Raw genomic sequence first — 13,593 nt, forward strand, 5'->3', positions numbered from 1 at the left:
TTCTCTCTGGATACTCTGGTTTCCTCTCATCATCCAAAAACATGCATCTCAGGTTATTTGGTGATTTTACAAAGGGTTGAATGGTGTTGGTTTCCATCTGTCTCTATGTGTTGGCGCTGTGTAGCCTTCCAGCCCCCCCCCCCCCCCCTCGTGACCCTGTTCAGGATAAAGTTGGTATAGATAATGGATGGTTAGGACAGGGCGATAATTCCAGTAGGTTTATCTTGACATGCAATGTCAAACCAAATGTTGTTAAAATAAAAAACCAGGTTACTTTAAATGACAATTGCGTGTATTCTAGGCTAATGATTCTATAAAATGATTCTCCTGCATCACTGTTCTCTGCTGCAGGCACTGCATATGAAATGTTGTGGTCGTGATTTGTCTGGTCAGATGTACATTTTGGTATAGAACCCTTTTCATCAACCCTTTCAATGTCTTATGGTCACATTTACTGTAAAGGAGTTAATCAAATCACCATTTTCATACGACTAAAGCACCCGTCTCTCTCGTCTTCTAAATCCTCTTGTTGAGGATGAGGTGACGAAAGAACTCTACTGAGTGTACTTTTGTTTTTTCTCATGCTTGAGTTCTTCCTCTGCCAATGTGTTAAAGTAAACATTTTGCAGAGTTCATTGATTCACAAAGATAATTTTGGGTACATTTTCACAGCATGTGGCTGAGAGCTGGCTTGCAATTATGATACTGGTGATTTTTGAAGCGCAGTCCTTTTGCAGAGATTTTCGTGTCCACTTTCTGTGCTGCCAGCGCTGTGGACAGGCTAAGTCCTGTTTCCTTTTAACAAACAGGTCTCTGACACTGTAAGCAGACAGTATGATTGCTTAGCTTTGTGTGCTCATTAACACACTCTTCATATCCTTGCTCTCCTTTGGAAGGTGCCAGGAATAAATTCTTGAATCTGTCTTGCCTGACAACTCTACTGTCTTTTAGCTTCTGTATTATAGACAGACAGATAACTTGTAATTATAATCATATATTTATACTTTAAAAAGGGAATTGATTAGATGATCAAAATGGTGCTAATTAACTTGACCAACTAATCAATTCAATCGATTCAGCACGAAGCAGATGTAAGGATGCACAGACAAGAGTCATGCAAAACCAACACAGACATTATTGTTGGAATGAATGTTTGAATGGTGTTCAAATATCAAGAGTCACGGGTCTGACCAATCAGAAACCGGTACCAATTGTAAATCTGTCCTCTGTTGATTTGGGTTAGTAATTGATCCTGTATTGTGGTCGTGCTCCATGGAAGGGACAACGGTTACAATTGACAGTCAGTTATGAATGTAAAGGCAAACCACTTGAATTTTTATGATCTCGTGGGAGTTGAGGGATTTTCTGATGAGCTTTGCCTGACTGTAAACTGGATCTGGTAGCTGATGGACAGATGCTATACTGTATGTGCTCATCCTGTCTATGAACACACATGCAAATGCAACATGCACATATACACAACAATCACACGAGTCCAGATCAACCATCATGCTTACAATTCTTGAAAATCAGTTTTAGATTCCCACTGCACTGTTCATGTTTCATTTCCATTTCTCCGCCAGTCGCTAACTGACACGCTTAGTCTCTCAATCTGTCTTTTTTAAAGACCTCCTCTCTGTTTTATTGCCTCCTCGGGCTTCCTTGCTGTGCCCCACAAGCGATTTCTCAAACTGTGTTTTTCATCAGAGAATTACATCAGGAAAACACCACGCCGTGCTCAATGAGTCTGTCACAGCTGAGTGTCGCCACACTAGCCCACAGCGCTGCACCACTTATTGCCTCAGCTACTCTTGTCTGAGGGAACAGGCTGATAAGGTTGAAAGACACTGTATAGTAAGATGTCTTTGATAGGCCTATCAGTAAGCACTGCTCGATGCAGAGGCAGCGAATACCCTCAATATTTAATAGAAATGAATCTTGGGGGAATTGGCACCATAGTTTTCATGTGTTTGTTTTAATCTGACTTGCTTTTTAAGGTAAATAGATGTTGTTAGATCGCTCATATGCTTTTCTCTTCCCCGTCACTCCTTGTGCTGCTTCTCATTTTGCCTCCCATCAGTCTTGGACAAACTCTGATTTGGCTTTGTTTCTTAGCTTCCAGAGATTCCAGGCGTCTTTCTGCTTGGGTGAAGTATGAACAGCCGGCGGGGATCATAAATGGCCGCAGCAGATCAGTACATTGTTTGGAACTAAGTAATCCAGTGGATCCAGTAAAAGCAAAACTTGAAAACATTTCATTTATTATTTATGTAGGACTGATGCTGTTGGCAAAGAATAAAGCTGGTTGGTTTAACAGGCTCAAGTTCTTCGATACACAGGTTGAAAACTCTGCAGGCTGCTTGTGTGAAACATCATTCAGTACAATCTGACTTGTACACCACAATATGCTGCCACATACACTATTAGAACCTATTTTGCAATCGTGCATACACTTACCATAATATTCTCTTTCCCAGACTACCTCTTCCTCTCGAGCATCATCTCTCACGCCAGTATCACGGCAAAGTGTGAAATAGACACGCCTGTCCACTACAGCAAAACGTGAGATGGCCTCGCTTTGGCCTGTCGAGGCGTGATACCGGGGCGCTCCCGCTGTTCACTTTTCACATGCACAACATATGAGTGCTTATGTATTATGCCGTTAAACCAAGTTAAATATATCTCATTTATGCTTCCCATAATGATAAGTTTGTCTCAAAAGGACTTTACAGTGTTAAATATCTGACATTCTTTATCTTTCAGCTCTGTTTTATTTGGATTATTTGCATGAATTTTACCTCTGAAATCTCAAGTCTCTTTTATTGGTCCTAAATAATCAGTGTACACACATTAGTGGTAGCTTTACATGTCCCCTTGGAAACGCTATTCGATTGTTAAGACCTTGACTGATTTCAGAAATTAGCACAAACTTAAGATTTCTGCTATTTTTCCTACAGTTTCTCTTCTGCATTTTTTGTCCCTGTACATTTACAATTAGGAGCAATGAAGAGTTTGTACAAGCATAAATGTTAGTTCACAGTAGTAAATCTACATGTCCTGACATCTCTCAGTGGATGTCCTCACACCACCTGGAAATCAACCTCCACAAGACCGAACTGCTCTTCCTTCCAGAGAAAGGATACTGGATGTGGAAAGCCATGTGTTGCTCTGCCACCTACTTCTGTTTTCTTTTTTTCTCATACTACTATTTCCAGGTATTTGAGCTAGCATTTGCTTGCATGGACTCACACACACACTTGACCTGTACCCTCAAACTTCTCTGTCATCCAATTTGATGTATTTTTTCATGCTGTTGAGGTTTTTTTTGAGGTGAATTTCCCTAACCAGAATCTTTATTTGCTTCAGAGCCAGACTGAACTATTTAAAAGGGTTCAATAATATATTCAGTGACACAAAAGTGATACTGTGATATTCCAACTTCACCACAGGACTCTTTCTACTCACTGTTGTTCAACAGATACAGAGAAACAGGGCAGTTGGAGTGTGAGAGCTGACGCAGGCCGATTAACACACTTCAGAAGATTTCAGAAGGGCTCGCATTGTAACTGTACGCACTTAGTTTTGAGTGAAGCTAAAATATCAACACAATCTCACTTTTTATTCAACATTCAAACTGCCATTCAAGTGAAATTTTGGAGGAAATATAAATATTCAGTATGCAAAAAGTAAAAACATTCCTATGAACAGAGCAGCAGAGTATAGAACTATCTTGTCCAGATTGGCTCATGCTTTACAAAATGTTTTTGCTTTTAGCTCATTACATTCATCCAGCATCATTTGAATGCATCATTTGAATGCATCATTTGAATGCATCATTTGGGCATGCATTCAAATGATGCATTCAAATGCAAACAGAGAGGATCACACTGACCCCATCTCACCAGCTCTGCATGTCCACTCATTGACTCAAGTGTCAGCTAAACAACATCATGGTGAGGGTCAGATGTGCGAGTTGTGGCAGCATGCGAGAAAAGACACGAAGGAAAGGAAGAAAGTAGGCAGCTCTGGAAATGAGTTCAACAGAAGGCAGATGGAGGCAGTGCCCCAATATGTATGCTAACATGTCCCTCCAATCATAGCTGTCAGTCCATAGTCCACAAACCTGTGCAAGAACCATGTAATTCCTCACCCCTCAACAGTTTTCTGCTCTTGTGCTTGAGGATTTTACAACTTCTGTATACTTACTAAAAAGAAAGTCACATTCAAACATCATCATCATTAATTCCTTATCATTTACATTGCCAAGACAATTTCTTGCTGTGATGCAGGAAATGCACAAAATGACTCTTTAACAGTCAGTCAGTGCAATTAAATATTCCACATCAGACTCCTCCTCGGCTGCTAATGAGCGTGTTGCAATTAGCTCTTCCATGTCCAAGCAATAACCTCAGCTTTATATTTTAAATTAAAGCTGTGCATCATTAGTAGTGTATGTTGATGTTTAATAATATGTAATACTAAAGTTAAGCAAATATAATGTATGAAAATTTGGTCATAGTCATGGTTACATGCGTGTGCATGTCATGAGGAGATCGGGCACCATTCAGATCCACTGCTGCAAACTCTCATGTAGTTCGTTGTTTCATGCAGTGTGTGTGCGTGTGTGTGTGTGAGTGAGTTAGAAAACACTGTGTTCTTCTCATCAAAGCCCCACCTTCCCGACTGTCTCCAAGGAAACGCAGCACAATTGGTACCTGTCGCCTGGCAACATTGCCCGGTATCTTTGAGACACAGAGCTGCTGGCAGAAGGCGCACACACAGAGTTTGTCAGCTGTCACAGTGGTGGTTCGATTCTTCTTTGGTTGCCCAGTCGTTTAACCAGCTCCTCCACTGTTCAGTCCTCATAAAGAATATGCGACACCGTTTGTTTGAATGTGTGTTTAGACTGTGATGAGCCGATGCGTTTCTTATCAGCATGATTCATTCAAACATGCATCACTGTTTATATGCTGCATTGTGAGATAAAGTACAATTAAACATCAGGCTTCGCTCTTGGTCCTCCAGAAGTGGAAAAAATATATCACAGTAATAAATTATAACAGCGTCTCTGGTGACGCTTGCAAATGACTTATAAATATAACTTGTCTGTGCATACTTGGAATGCCAAATGTTATTCCAACCACGGGCAGTATTTCATCCTTCTTCAGATTATTTTTGCTGAAGATAAAGATCTGCATATAAAAAGACATAGTTTAATACAGAAAAATCTTTCTTTTACATTAAGTAGTGCAACTCGGACAAATGAACACCTGTGCCAGAGGGAGACGACTATGACAGCAACTTATTGAGGCTGCTATTTTTGCTGCTGTCAACGTCTCTCACTGGAGGCTGATGGGCTTTTGCCTTGAAGCCCAGTTGGACCACATTGGTGCATCTTTTTCTGTTTGGACGGACGATATGTTTATGTGGGTGTGTACTTATGAAGAGTAGTGCAACTCTATCTATCATGATTTCTGAAATTGTGGCACCGATAAAAGAATCTTATAACAAAAACAAACAAAAAACACCTCAAAAACTCTGGAGTTTAATAAAACTGCAGCTTTATAGATTGAAAGTAGCCGCTACCCACTTGAAGCAGGGTGATGGTATCTAAAGTAGAAGCACCTGCAGGAGGGACTGCAAAATAAATGCTTCATTTGAAGGTTTTTGTTTTTTTTATTCAGGTCATTATGTTTGTCTATACTTTTATCATGACCTCTGATGTTCTCTGTAAAGTGCTATTTGAATGTAAGTGATGTTTTAACCAGAACAAAGGCCTAAGCCTGATCTGGTTTCAAATTTATATAGAAAAGTTGTAAATATGATAAATTACTAAATGTACTTGATGCTTCTTATTTTTTGAAAGTCCAAAATAAATTGGTTGTTTTAATAATGATGCAGAAATGAAAGCCAGTCGCTAAGTCTCAATATAACCAGTCTTTTTCCATTTGCCCGTTTCATTTGCAGTCTGCCTACAAGCAAGAATCTCTAGGGACCCTTCCACAGCTAGCATTGGCCTAAACCAGGGGCACACATGATCCATCTATACACACATTCCCAGTGACAGCTAGAATTAACCAGAGGAGTGAAGCGTGAGCTGTAGGAAAGGTTCAGCTTGAGGTCAAAGAGCGGAACCGGGTGCCACCAGTTGAATCTGTCCTTGCAGGCAAGGTCACCATCAACCACAAACGCAGCCATACACACACACACACACACACACACACACACACACACACACACACACACACACACACACACACACACACACACACACACACACCAACCAATGGCAAAGGCTTGATTTAAAGCCCTTATCACATGGCTGGATGAACCTGCAGTGCAGCAGATGATGAATTGATTTGCAGTTTTATTGTTCACACTTTATCACCTCATGCCTTTTTCATCCAACAAAATCCAACATAGATTTTTGTACCTTAAAGTCTGTATTCAAACAGAGACCGTGTGGACCGACACCTCAGGGCTGCAGGACCAGGGTTGTGTCGGGAGGTGATTAATGGAGATGAAGAACCGGCAGGTGGTGATCAGCCGGATTGGTGGCAGCTGCTCAGACTGATGAGGGGCGTGGCCCTGGGAGGTGACTGGAGGCGGGGAGAGGAGGAACCAGAACAAAACACAAAGCACATGGCAGACAACAACAAATACACAGGGGAATGACAGGACACGAGGAGAGGAGGTCTGGGGAAACTGAAACTGAGAGGAAATTGACTTATTGTGCTGTGTAGTAAGTGATTGTCATTAGAAAGTGTGGCAGTAGGGATGATGGTGGCTCTGATTGACTCTACTTTATCAATGAAATAAGTTAAGAACTTTTCACAGTCGGCATCACTTTCAGCAGAGAAGCAGCAGAGAAGATGGATTTAAAAGCCGATCAACAGTGCTGAATTAAAAACCTTGGGTTATGTTGATGGGCAGAGATAAGTGCAGAGAAATATTGTCATCCAGCATTTTTAACCGTGTTATTGTAACGGCCAATCAACTCCCTCACGGCCAAAGTGTGCCTGAAAACCAGTTTTCTTCCATCTCTGTTCTGTTTTCCTACATTCAGATTTAAGTTGTCGAATATCATGACTTATCCAAGGCTGTTTTCTTTGCAAGGGCTTGGATTTGATTTTAAGAGGAGCAATATCATTTAATGTAGAAGCAAAGTTAAAACAGTCACTCGTGTTTTGGGCAGGTTAAGAAGTTGATTTTCACTGGAGGGGATTGTTAAGGATTTCTGTCTTCTGTTGGAACAAAAAGGGACTCATGCTGAGTGAATTTCTTCTGGTGTTGAGAATGACTAACAAAGTCCATTAAAAAAAAACTGCCCACTGGTTATTTTATTTGATCATTTATTTGGTTATTTCATCAGGTTGGTTTGGTTACTTTTCTGCAAATATTCTTCAAAAACAACCAGATTGGTCTTGATTGATGCCAGAGTTGAGAGTCCCTTGGGTCTGACTCTAGTTGTTAACTTGAATACAAAGAAAGGAGATGACTGCAAAAACAATGAAAATGAGTCTTTCTCACAAACCTCAGGTACCCTCAATGCCACAAGTAGATTGTTCTGTCCCGAACTTTTGTCCCCTTTCATCTGAAAACCTGTGTGGATGGAGATTTGCTCCACACAGGGAAGTTTGTGAAGCAAAATAAGGTTGAGACTTGAAAGGAGAAAGCAATCAGTGAGCTCCAGTAGAGTGGCTTCATGTCTCTTTGATTTTCAGTCTCTTCTCTCTATTGTCTGCACGTGTTTGCTTTCTTACAGCCTCTTTATACTGTCCTGGTATCCACTTCTTCCTGTCACATATTTGTTCTAGCATGCTCTCTCTCCCTTTTTTCCTCAAACACAAAATCAGGACCAGTGCTTTAAAACTTGAATTGATCCCAAACAAGGGTTGATATTTGTCTGCTGCTCGTTAAGTCTGTTCATTCAGGTGCCATCTCGGGTCGACGCTGCATGTTTGTTACCGAGTGTGCCATAAACCACCATTAATCCCCCTCCATTAAATCTGTGAATACTACAGACTACTTACGAACACGGCAGTGAAGAGGCTCACCATTATGTCTTCTTAATCTGCCACAGTAGTAAATGAAGGTGCCCTGGTGTTATATAACGCTGCCTCAGGACACACATACGCACACACGTAAACAACCCTCACTATTTCCACCTTTCAAAGCTGCTGCCCTTCAAAGTGCCTTTGAAGGGACCCTGATTACCAGACAGCCTATAACTAGCATCCAGACAGTCTATCCAACACACTGGCCAGAGAAAACCCATCGCAGACACATGAAATCAAAAGTAAAATGTTTTTCTAGAGAAATATAAATGTGAATACGCTCATTTCTTCATAATGACAGTTTGCTCTATCTCACGTGTTAAATCTGTGTAAAGGAGCATTCTGATGCACAAATGGAGCACATAAGCACTTGGTTGACCAGAGTAATAACTAATCACCTACCAAACCTGATGAGTATTAATCAGACATATATGCTGCAGCTCGCTGCATATCAGCAGCAGACCAAAGACATAATGATGAGAAGAGCAGGAATGAGGGAGGCATCAAAGTACCAGGAAAGGGAAAGAACCGTGTGTGTGTGTGTGTGTGTGTGTGTGTGTGTGTGTGTGTGTGTGTGTGTGTGTGTGTGTGTGTGTGTGTGTGTGTGTGTGTGTGTGTGTGTGTGTGAGTGTGTGTGTGTGTTTGCGTGAGTGTGTGAAGTGTGAAAGTGTGTGTTTATAGTAAGTGAACAGGATGAAGCTATCTAGTGTTAGTGAGCTACTGTGAGAGCTCTATCTAGTGTTAGTGAGCTACTGTGAGAGCTCTATCTAGTGTTAGTGAGCTAATGTAAGAGCTCTATCTAGTGTTAGTGAGCTACTGTAAGAGCTCTATCTTGTGTTAGTGAGCTACTGTAAGAGCTCTATCTTGTGTTAGTGAGCTACCGTGAGAGCTCTATCTAGTGTTAGTGAGCTAATGTGAGAGCTCTATCTAGTTTTAGTGAGCTACCGTGAGAGCTCTATCTAGTGTTAGTGAGCTACCGTGAGAGCTCTATCTAGTGTTAGTGAGCTACCGTGAGAGCTCTATCTAGTGTTAGTGAGCTACCGTGAGAGCTCTATTTTGTGTTAGTGAGCTACTGTGAGAGCTCTATCTAGTGTTAGTGAGCTACTGAGAGCTCTATCTAGTGTTAGTGAGCTACTGTGAGAGCTGTATCTTGTGTTAGTCAGCTGTGCAGCTGATGAGTTTCTGCTGCAGGCTGAAGGAGTTACACCTGTACAGTTGCAGCTGTGCTGTTGGTTGGAATAAAGTGTTACTGTGTTCCTAATCAGTATTTTAAAAATAGTAGTCACAGATATGATTCAATTTATATACTGTAATTTCCGGACTATTGAGCACACCTGAATATAAAATTTATTATTTAAAAAAAATAATTATTTTGAACATAAATAAGCCGCACATGTCTGTAAGCCGCAGGTGCCGACCGGTACATTGAAACAAATGAACTTTACACAGGCTTTAACGAAACATGGCTCGTAACAAAAATAAAAAATTAGTGGTAAACAGTACCCTACCAAGAAAGTCATCGGTCACTATCTTCCACTATCTTGTATATATATATATACACATATATATATATATATATATATATGTATTGTTTTACTCTCATTTTAAAAGCAGTCATCTGCACATTAAAAATGGATCCACAGAGCTAATGTTATCTGAATTAGATTTGTAGCCATTGTTTTAAAATCTGACAGTGTCCGTCGACTGGAAACTGGAGGCAGCATTTTTCTACCTCTGTCGAACATGAAGGGGCCTCCTGTTTCAGTTAATGGCGCTGCGACTATATTCTGCATGTGTGTCGTGCGAAAAAGAAAAGCTTGGACAGGTTTAACTGGAAAATACACAACAAAAAGACATACAAGGAGTTGATGTATAAAATATAAATACTACAGAATGTGTTGATTTGCAAATGATGTAAACCCATATTTATTTGATAATTGAACAACTTGTTTTCTGAAAAAATACGACAGTACATGAATTGCAAATAATCGCATTTTTTTATATTTACATCTTGCACAACGTGGCAACTTTTTGGGAAACGGGGTTGTACATAACTCAGCTTTCTGTCTCAGATCAGGTCATCTACTGTTCCTCCTGTTGTGTTGCTTGCGCATCAAAGCCTGAGTAATGCATCATTTAAATTTTTTCATACAAATATACACAAGTTTTAATAGGAAGGGATTTATATTTCAAAGACCATACAAAGGGTGTTATTGTCTCAGATGTAGACAATAACGAAAGAGAGAAATGTATCATTGGAGACTGTCAAGTCCCTGTAAAGTGAAAAGATTGCTCATCCCACTGACATTATTAAACCAGCTCTGCAGTTTTGCATGTTTAAGCCCCTTCCAGCTCTTTGTAGGTCCATAATATTTCTGCCAGGGGTTTTTACAAAGGTTCTGGGCCCATCCTTTAAACTAAAACCACTTCTTGACAAGTGCTGTCACATCATTAACTGAAACTGCTGGCTGCATTTAATTCGTTTGTGCAACCTCAGTTCACGTCCTCGTGGCACAGTGGGAGGTGATTGCAATGTTTTCATGGAGTGCAATGGGGTTTCTTTGACTTACATTACATGATTGGAAGTAGATTAGGCTTTGTAGGGGAGATATGGATCCATTTAACAAAGGTTGGATCGACCCTGTCTTCCACACGGGACACTCCTTGAGAACTTTGTTTTGTGTAAAGCCGAAAGCTGAATGTATTCTATAAAATGTAGCTTGTCAGGGCAACTTTAAGCCAAACACAGACCATTTCAGCAAGACCTTGTTCTGATTGGCTGTTATGCAAATGCAGATGCATGTGCACATGCTTTCAAACTATTGTACTGGTACCAAACAGGTGGTACCAACTGGTCCAACTGTCTTCCACTCTGAGGGGCACCGATGGCGACCAGGGCCATGACAACGGTGGGTGTGGAATACATATAAAAGTCTGTAATCTTGGTTACCATTTCAGTCTGTTTGTTTACCTCTACATTTTCTGAATCACTTCAAGCTGACTAGATGTCGTGCAATCCAATCACAAGTTAGGGGGGTGGAGGAATGATCCAATCACAACTTGGTTGGCGAGCTCTGGTAATCCAGTAACATGGTAGCTCAACAATCAATACAAGCAGCACAAGCAAAGCCTTCACATCTCTCTTTCTTATTCACATACACTGACACATGCGCGCGCACACACACACACACACACACACACACACACACACACACACACACACACACACACACACACACACACACACACACACACACACAGTCCAATCCTGTAATCATCTCCAGTTGTTGCCCAACCAGTGAGATACTTCATCAACGCTGGGCAGCTGCTTTGCCTTCAGGCATGTTTGCAGGATCGATCCATCTCTTCTTCAGCTGCAGCTCTTACATCGACTGTCTATCACAAATCTAACACCCTCTGGAAATTAATAATTAGCTTTGCAAATATCCAACATTTGTGCTGTATGTATGTAACTAGCAGAGGCTGATAAATGCAGAGCAGCCTGCATAATTTTATAACCACAAAAAGTGCTTCTGCAACCTTCTACCAAGCAGACCTGACAAACGGAGCACCTCAGTCTGTCAACATCACTTAAGTGCCTTCACTTAACAGCAATGTTATAAAGACATGAATAGATTACAAGTTCATCATTAGTGTAAGCAGATTCAGTGGCTGCAGTCAGCAACGTTTACTCTGTTACAGCTGCTTGAGTGACGTTTTCCACCACACTTGGAGGACATTTTATTACTTGAAGTATCTGCTCGTCTGTTGGTCTCAGGTCCGCCTTAACTTACGTTAATCAAAATGAAGCATCCTTGGCCTCCCTCGTTTTCTCTTGACTAAGTCTGAACAAGAGCGAACACACTGACATTGCACAGAGGAATTTTTACTGTTACCTTCTGTTTATTTTGTTGATCTACAAGAAATGTGTTATGAGGGTTTAAAAAATACAATATGTTGTAAACCTGTTTTCACTGCAGTGAAAAATATTGTATTTTTTAAACCCTGCATTTCTAACGCCTTGCTGAGGCTCTCCATGAGAGGCAGTGTTTGGTGTCGGTCATGAGATATCAGGAGCCATGACCAACACCACTCGTGGGAACTCCACTCCAAATTAGAAAGCAGAAGTTTAAAAAGTGTTTTGCTTGAAAAAATAAGTCATCTCTCTGAAATCAGGAATCTGAAGACCAGATAGTCATACAAAGCATCTAGCATCTAGCTGCTTGAGGCCATTTTTTTTCTTCTTACTTTGTTGTTCAAGCAAAGTGCATTTAGAAATCACTAGACAGCCAAAGAATGAAAGTACAGGAGAAACAGCTGAAAGAGTACTTTTCCAATCATTCACCCTCACAGCTCATTCACTCCAGGAACCGTCGGTGAGGCAGCAGAGACAGTTTTATGTGATCGTATCTCAGAGGAAGATTAAGCAGTCACATATCTTCAGACACTGCTTGCTCTGGAAACACTGATGTTGTGAGGATGATAACTTTCAGAGGCTTTGTACTGTACTTGTGCAACAACTTCTGTTGACATGTATTTCTTCACTAATTTTGTGCAAAAAAGAGCAACAGTGTAATAGATGTCACAGTAAATGCACCGCTTGACGGTATCAGAGGAGAAGAGTGGAAAGCTTTAAAAACATACTGGCGATTATGTAGTTACGACTGCTACACAGTGATCAACCAGCCACTTCAAAGACCTGGCATGAGATTGTGTATTCTTGAGTTTCTCTGAGAAGTAGAGCCGATGCTCGGTGTTTTTTACAGCATAGTATATCTGGGAAAAAGGTGCGTGATTGACGACGATCCTGCACCTTACAATTTATGATCATTGCCTGGAGGGAGTGTCGCTCCGGGGCTGAAGAATGTGGCGGTGTGGAATTAGAACGAAGTGAGCTCACCAGAACTCGTCAACCTGCTGCCCGTTTCAGCTCCAGGTCGCAGCCCGACGATACATTAGCTGCTTCTAACATAAAATGTCCAATTCTCCAGCTGAAATGTTGGCAGTTGAGCTGCATTGTGGGTAATGTAGACACCAGATTTTGACAAGGAAGAAGAGTGCATTGGATGAAAGTGAGAATATTAGTGGTTGTGCTGCATCAGTGCTGAACTTTTCTTTGGATGAGTTTGACACCTGCTGTGCTAAATTAACATCTGCACAGCAAATTCACATCTTTTGAATAAACTCTCTGAGTTCAAATCAACTCTTTTTGCTTTGTTACATGAGAGACATCGAATTCACTGAAGCAGAGTGGAAGGAACTCTTCTCTTGGAGTTGATTTTTAACACTTTTCAGGAGTTGAACCTTGAACTCTGGGAGTTAAAACTCAACTCCCATGAGTAAATTCTACTTTAACCTTGAGTTGTTTGAATATGAACTATTTCACAATGTTAATAGTCAACACTTTAATGTGTGAATTGTTTGACATTCATGGAGTTAAAGTGTCATCACACTATAAAGGTTTCAGGTCAGACTGACAACAAGATAACAACATATTCATCACTAATTTATATTTAACAATTATATTCAGTCTGCA

At 40.7% G+C, this 13,593-nt stretch overlaps 2 protein-coding genes across 2 annotated transcripts in view; both read left to right on the forward strand.

The window, feature by feature from the left end:
• kcnh3 (potassium voltage-gated channel, subfamily H (eag-related), member 3) overlaps nucleotides 1-13,593 on the forward strand; it is a 141,174-nt gene that overhangs the window by 68,839 nt on the left and 58,742 nt on the right. The gene's annotated exons all lie outside the window — the stretch shown is intronic.
• The window catches only part of dbr1 (debranching RNA lariats 1), a 91,300-nt gene continuing 86,351 nt past the window's right edge, over nucleotides 8,645-13,593 (forward strand). Inside the window, exon 1 of the mRNA XM_069724836.1 lies at nucleotides 8,645-8,716. The gene's annotated coding sequence lies outside the window, so the exon portion shown is untranslated. The remainder of the gene's footprint in view (nucleotides 8,717-13,593) is intronic.

The sequence above is a fragment of the Brachyistius frenatus genome, unplaced genomic scaffold (genome assembly GCF_029030835.1).
Source record: "Brachyistius frenatus isolate BFR_SWC_R1_liver_20210118 unplaced genomic scaffold, ASM2903083v1 Contig_398, whole genome shotgun sequence".
NCBI classification, from domain to species: domain Eukaryota; kingdom Metazoa; phylum Chordata; class Actinopteri; family Embiotocidae; genus Brachyistius; species Brachyistius frenatus.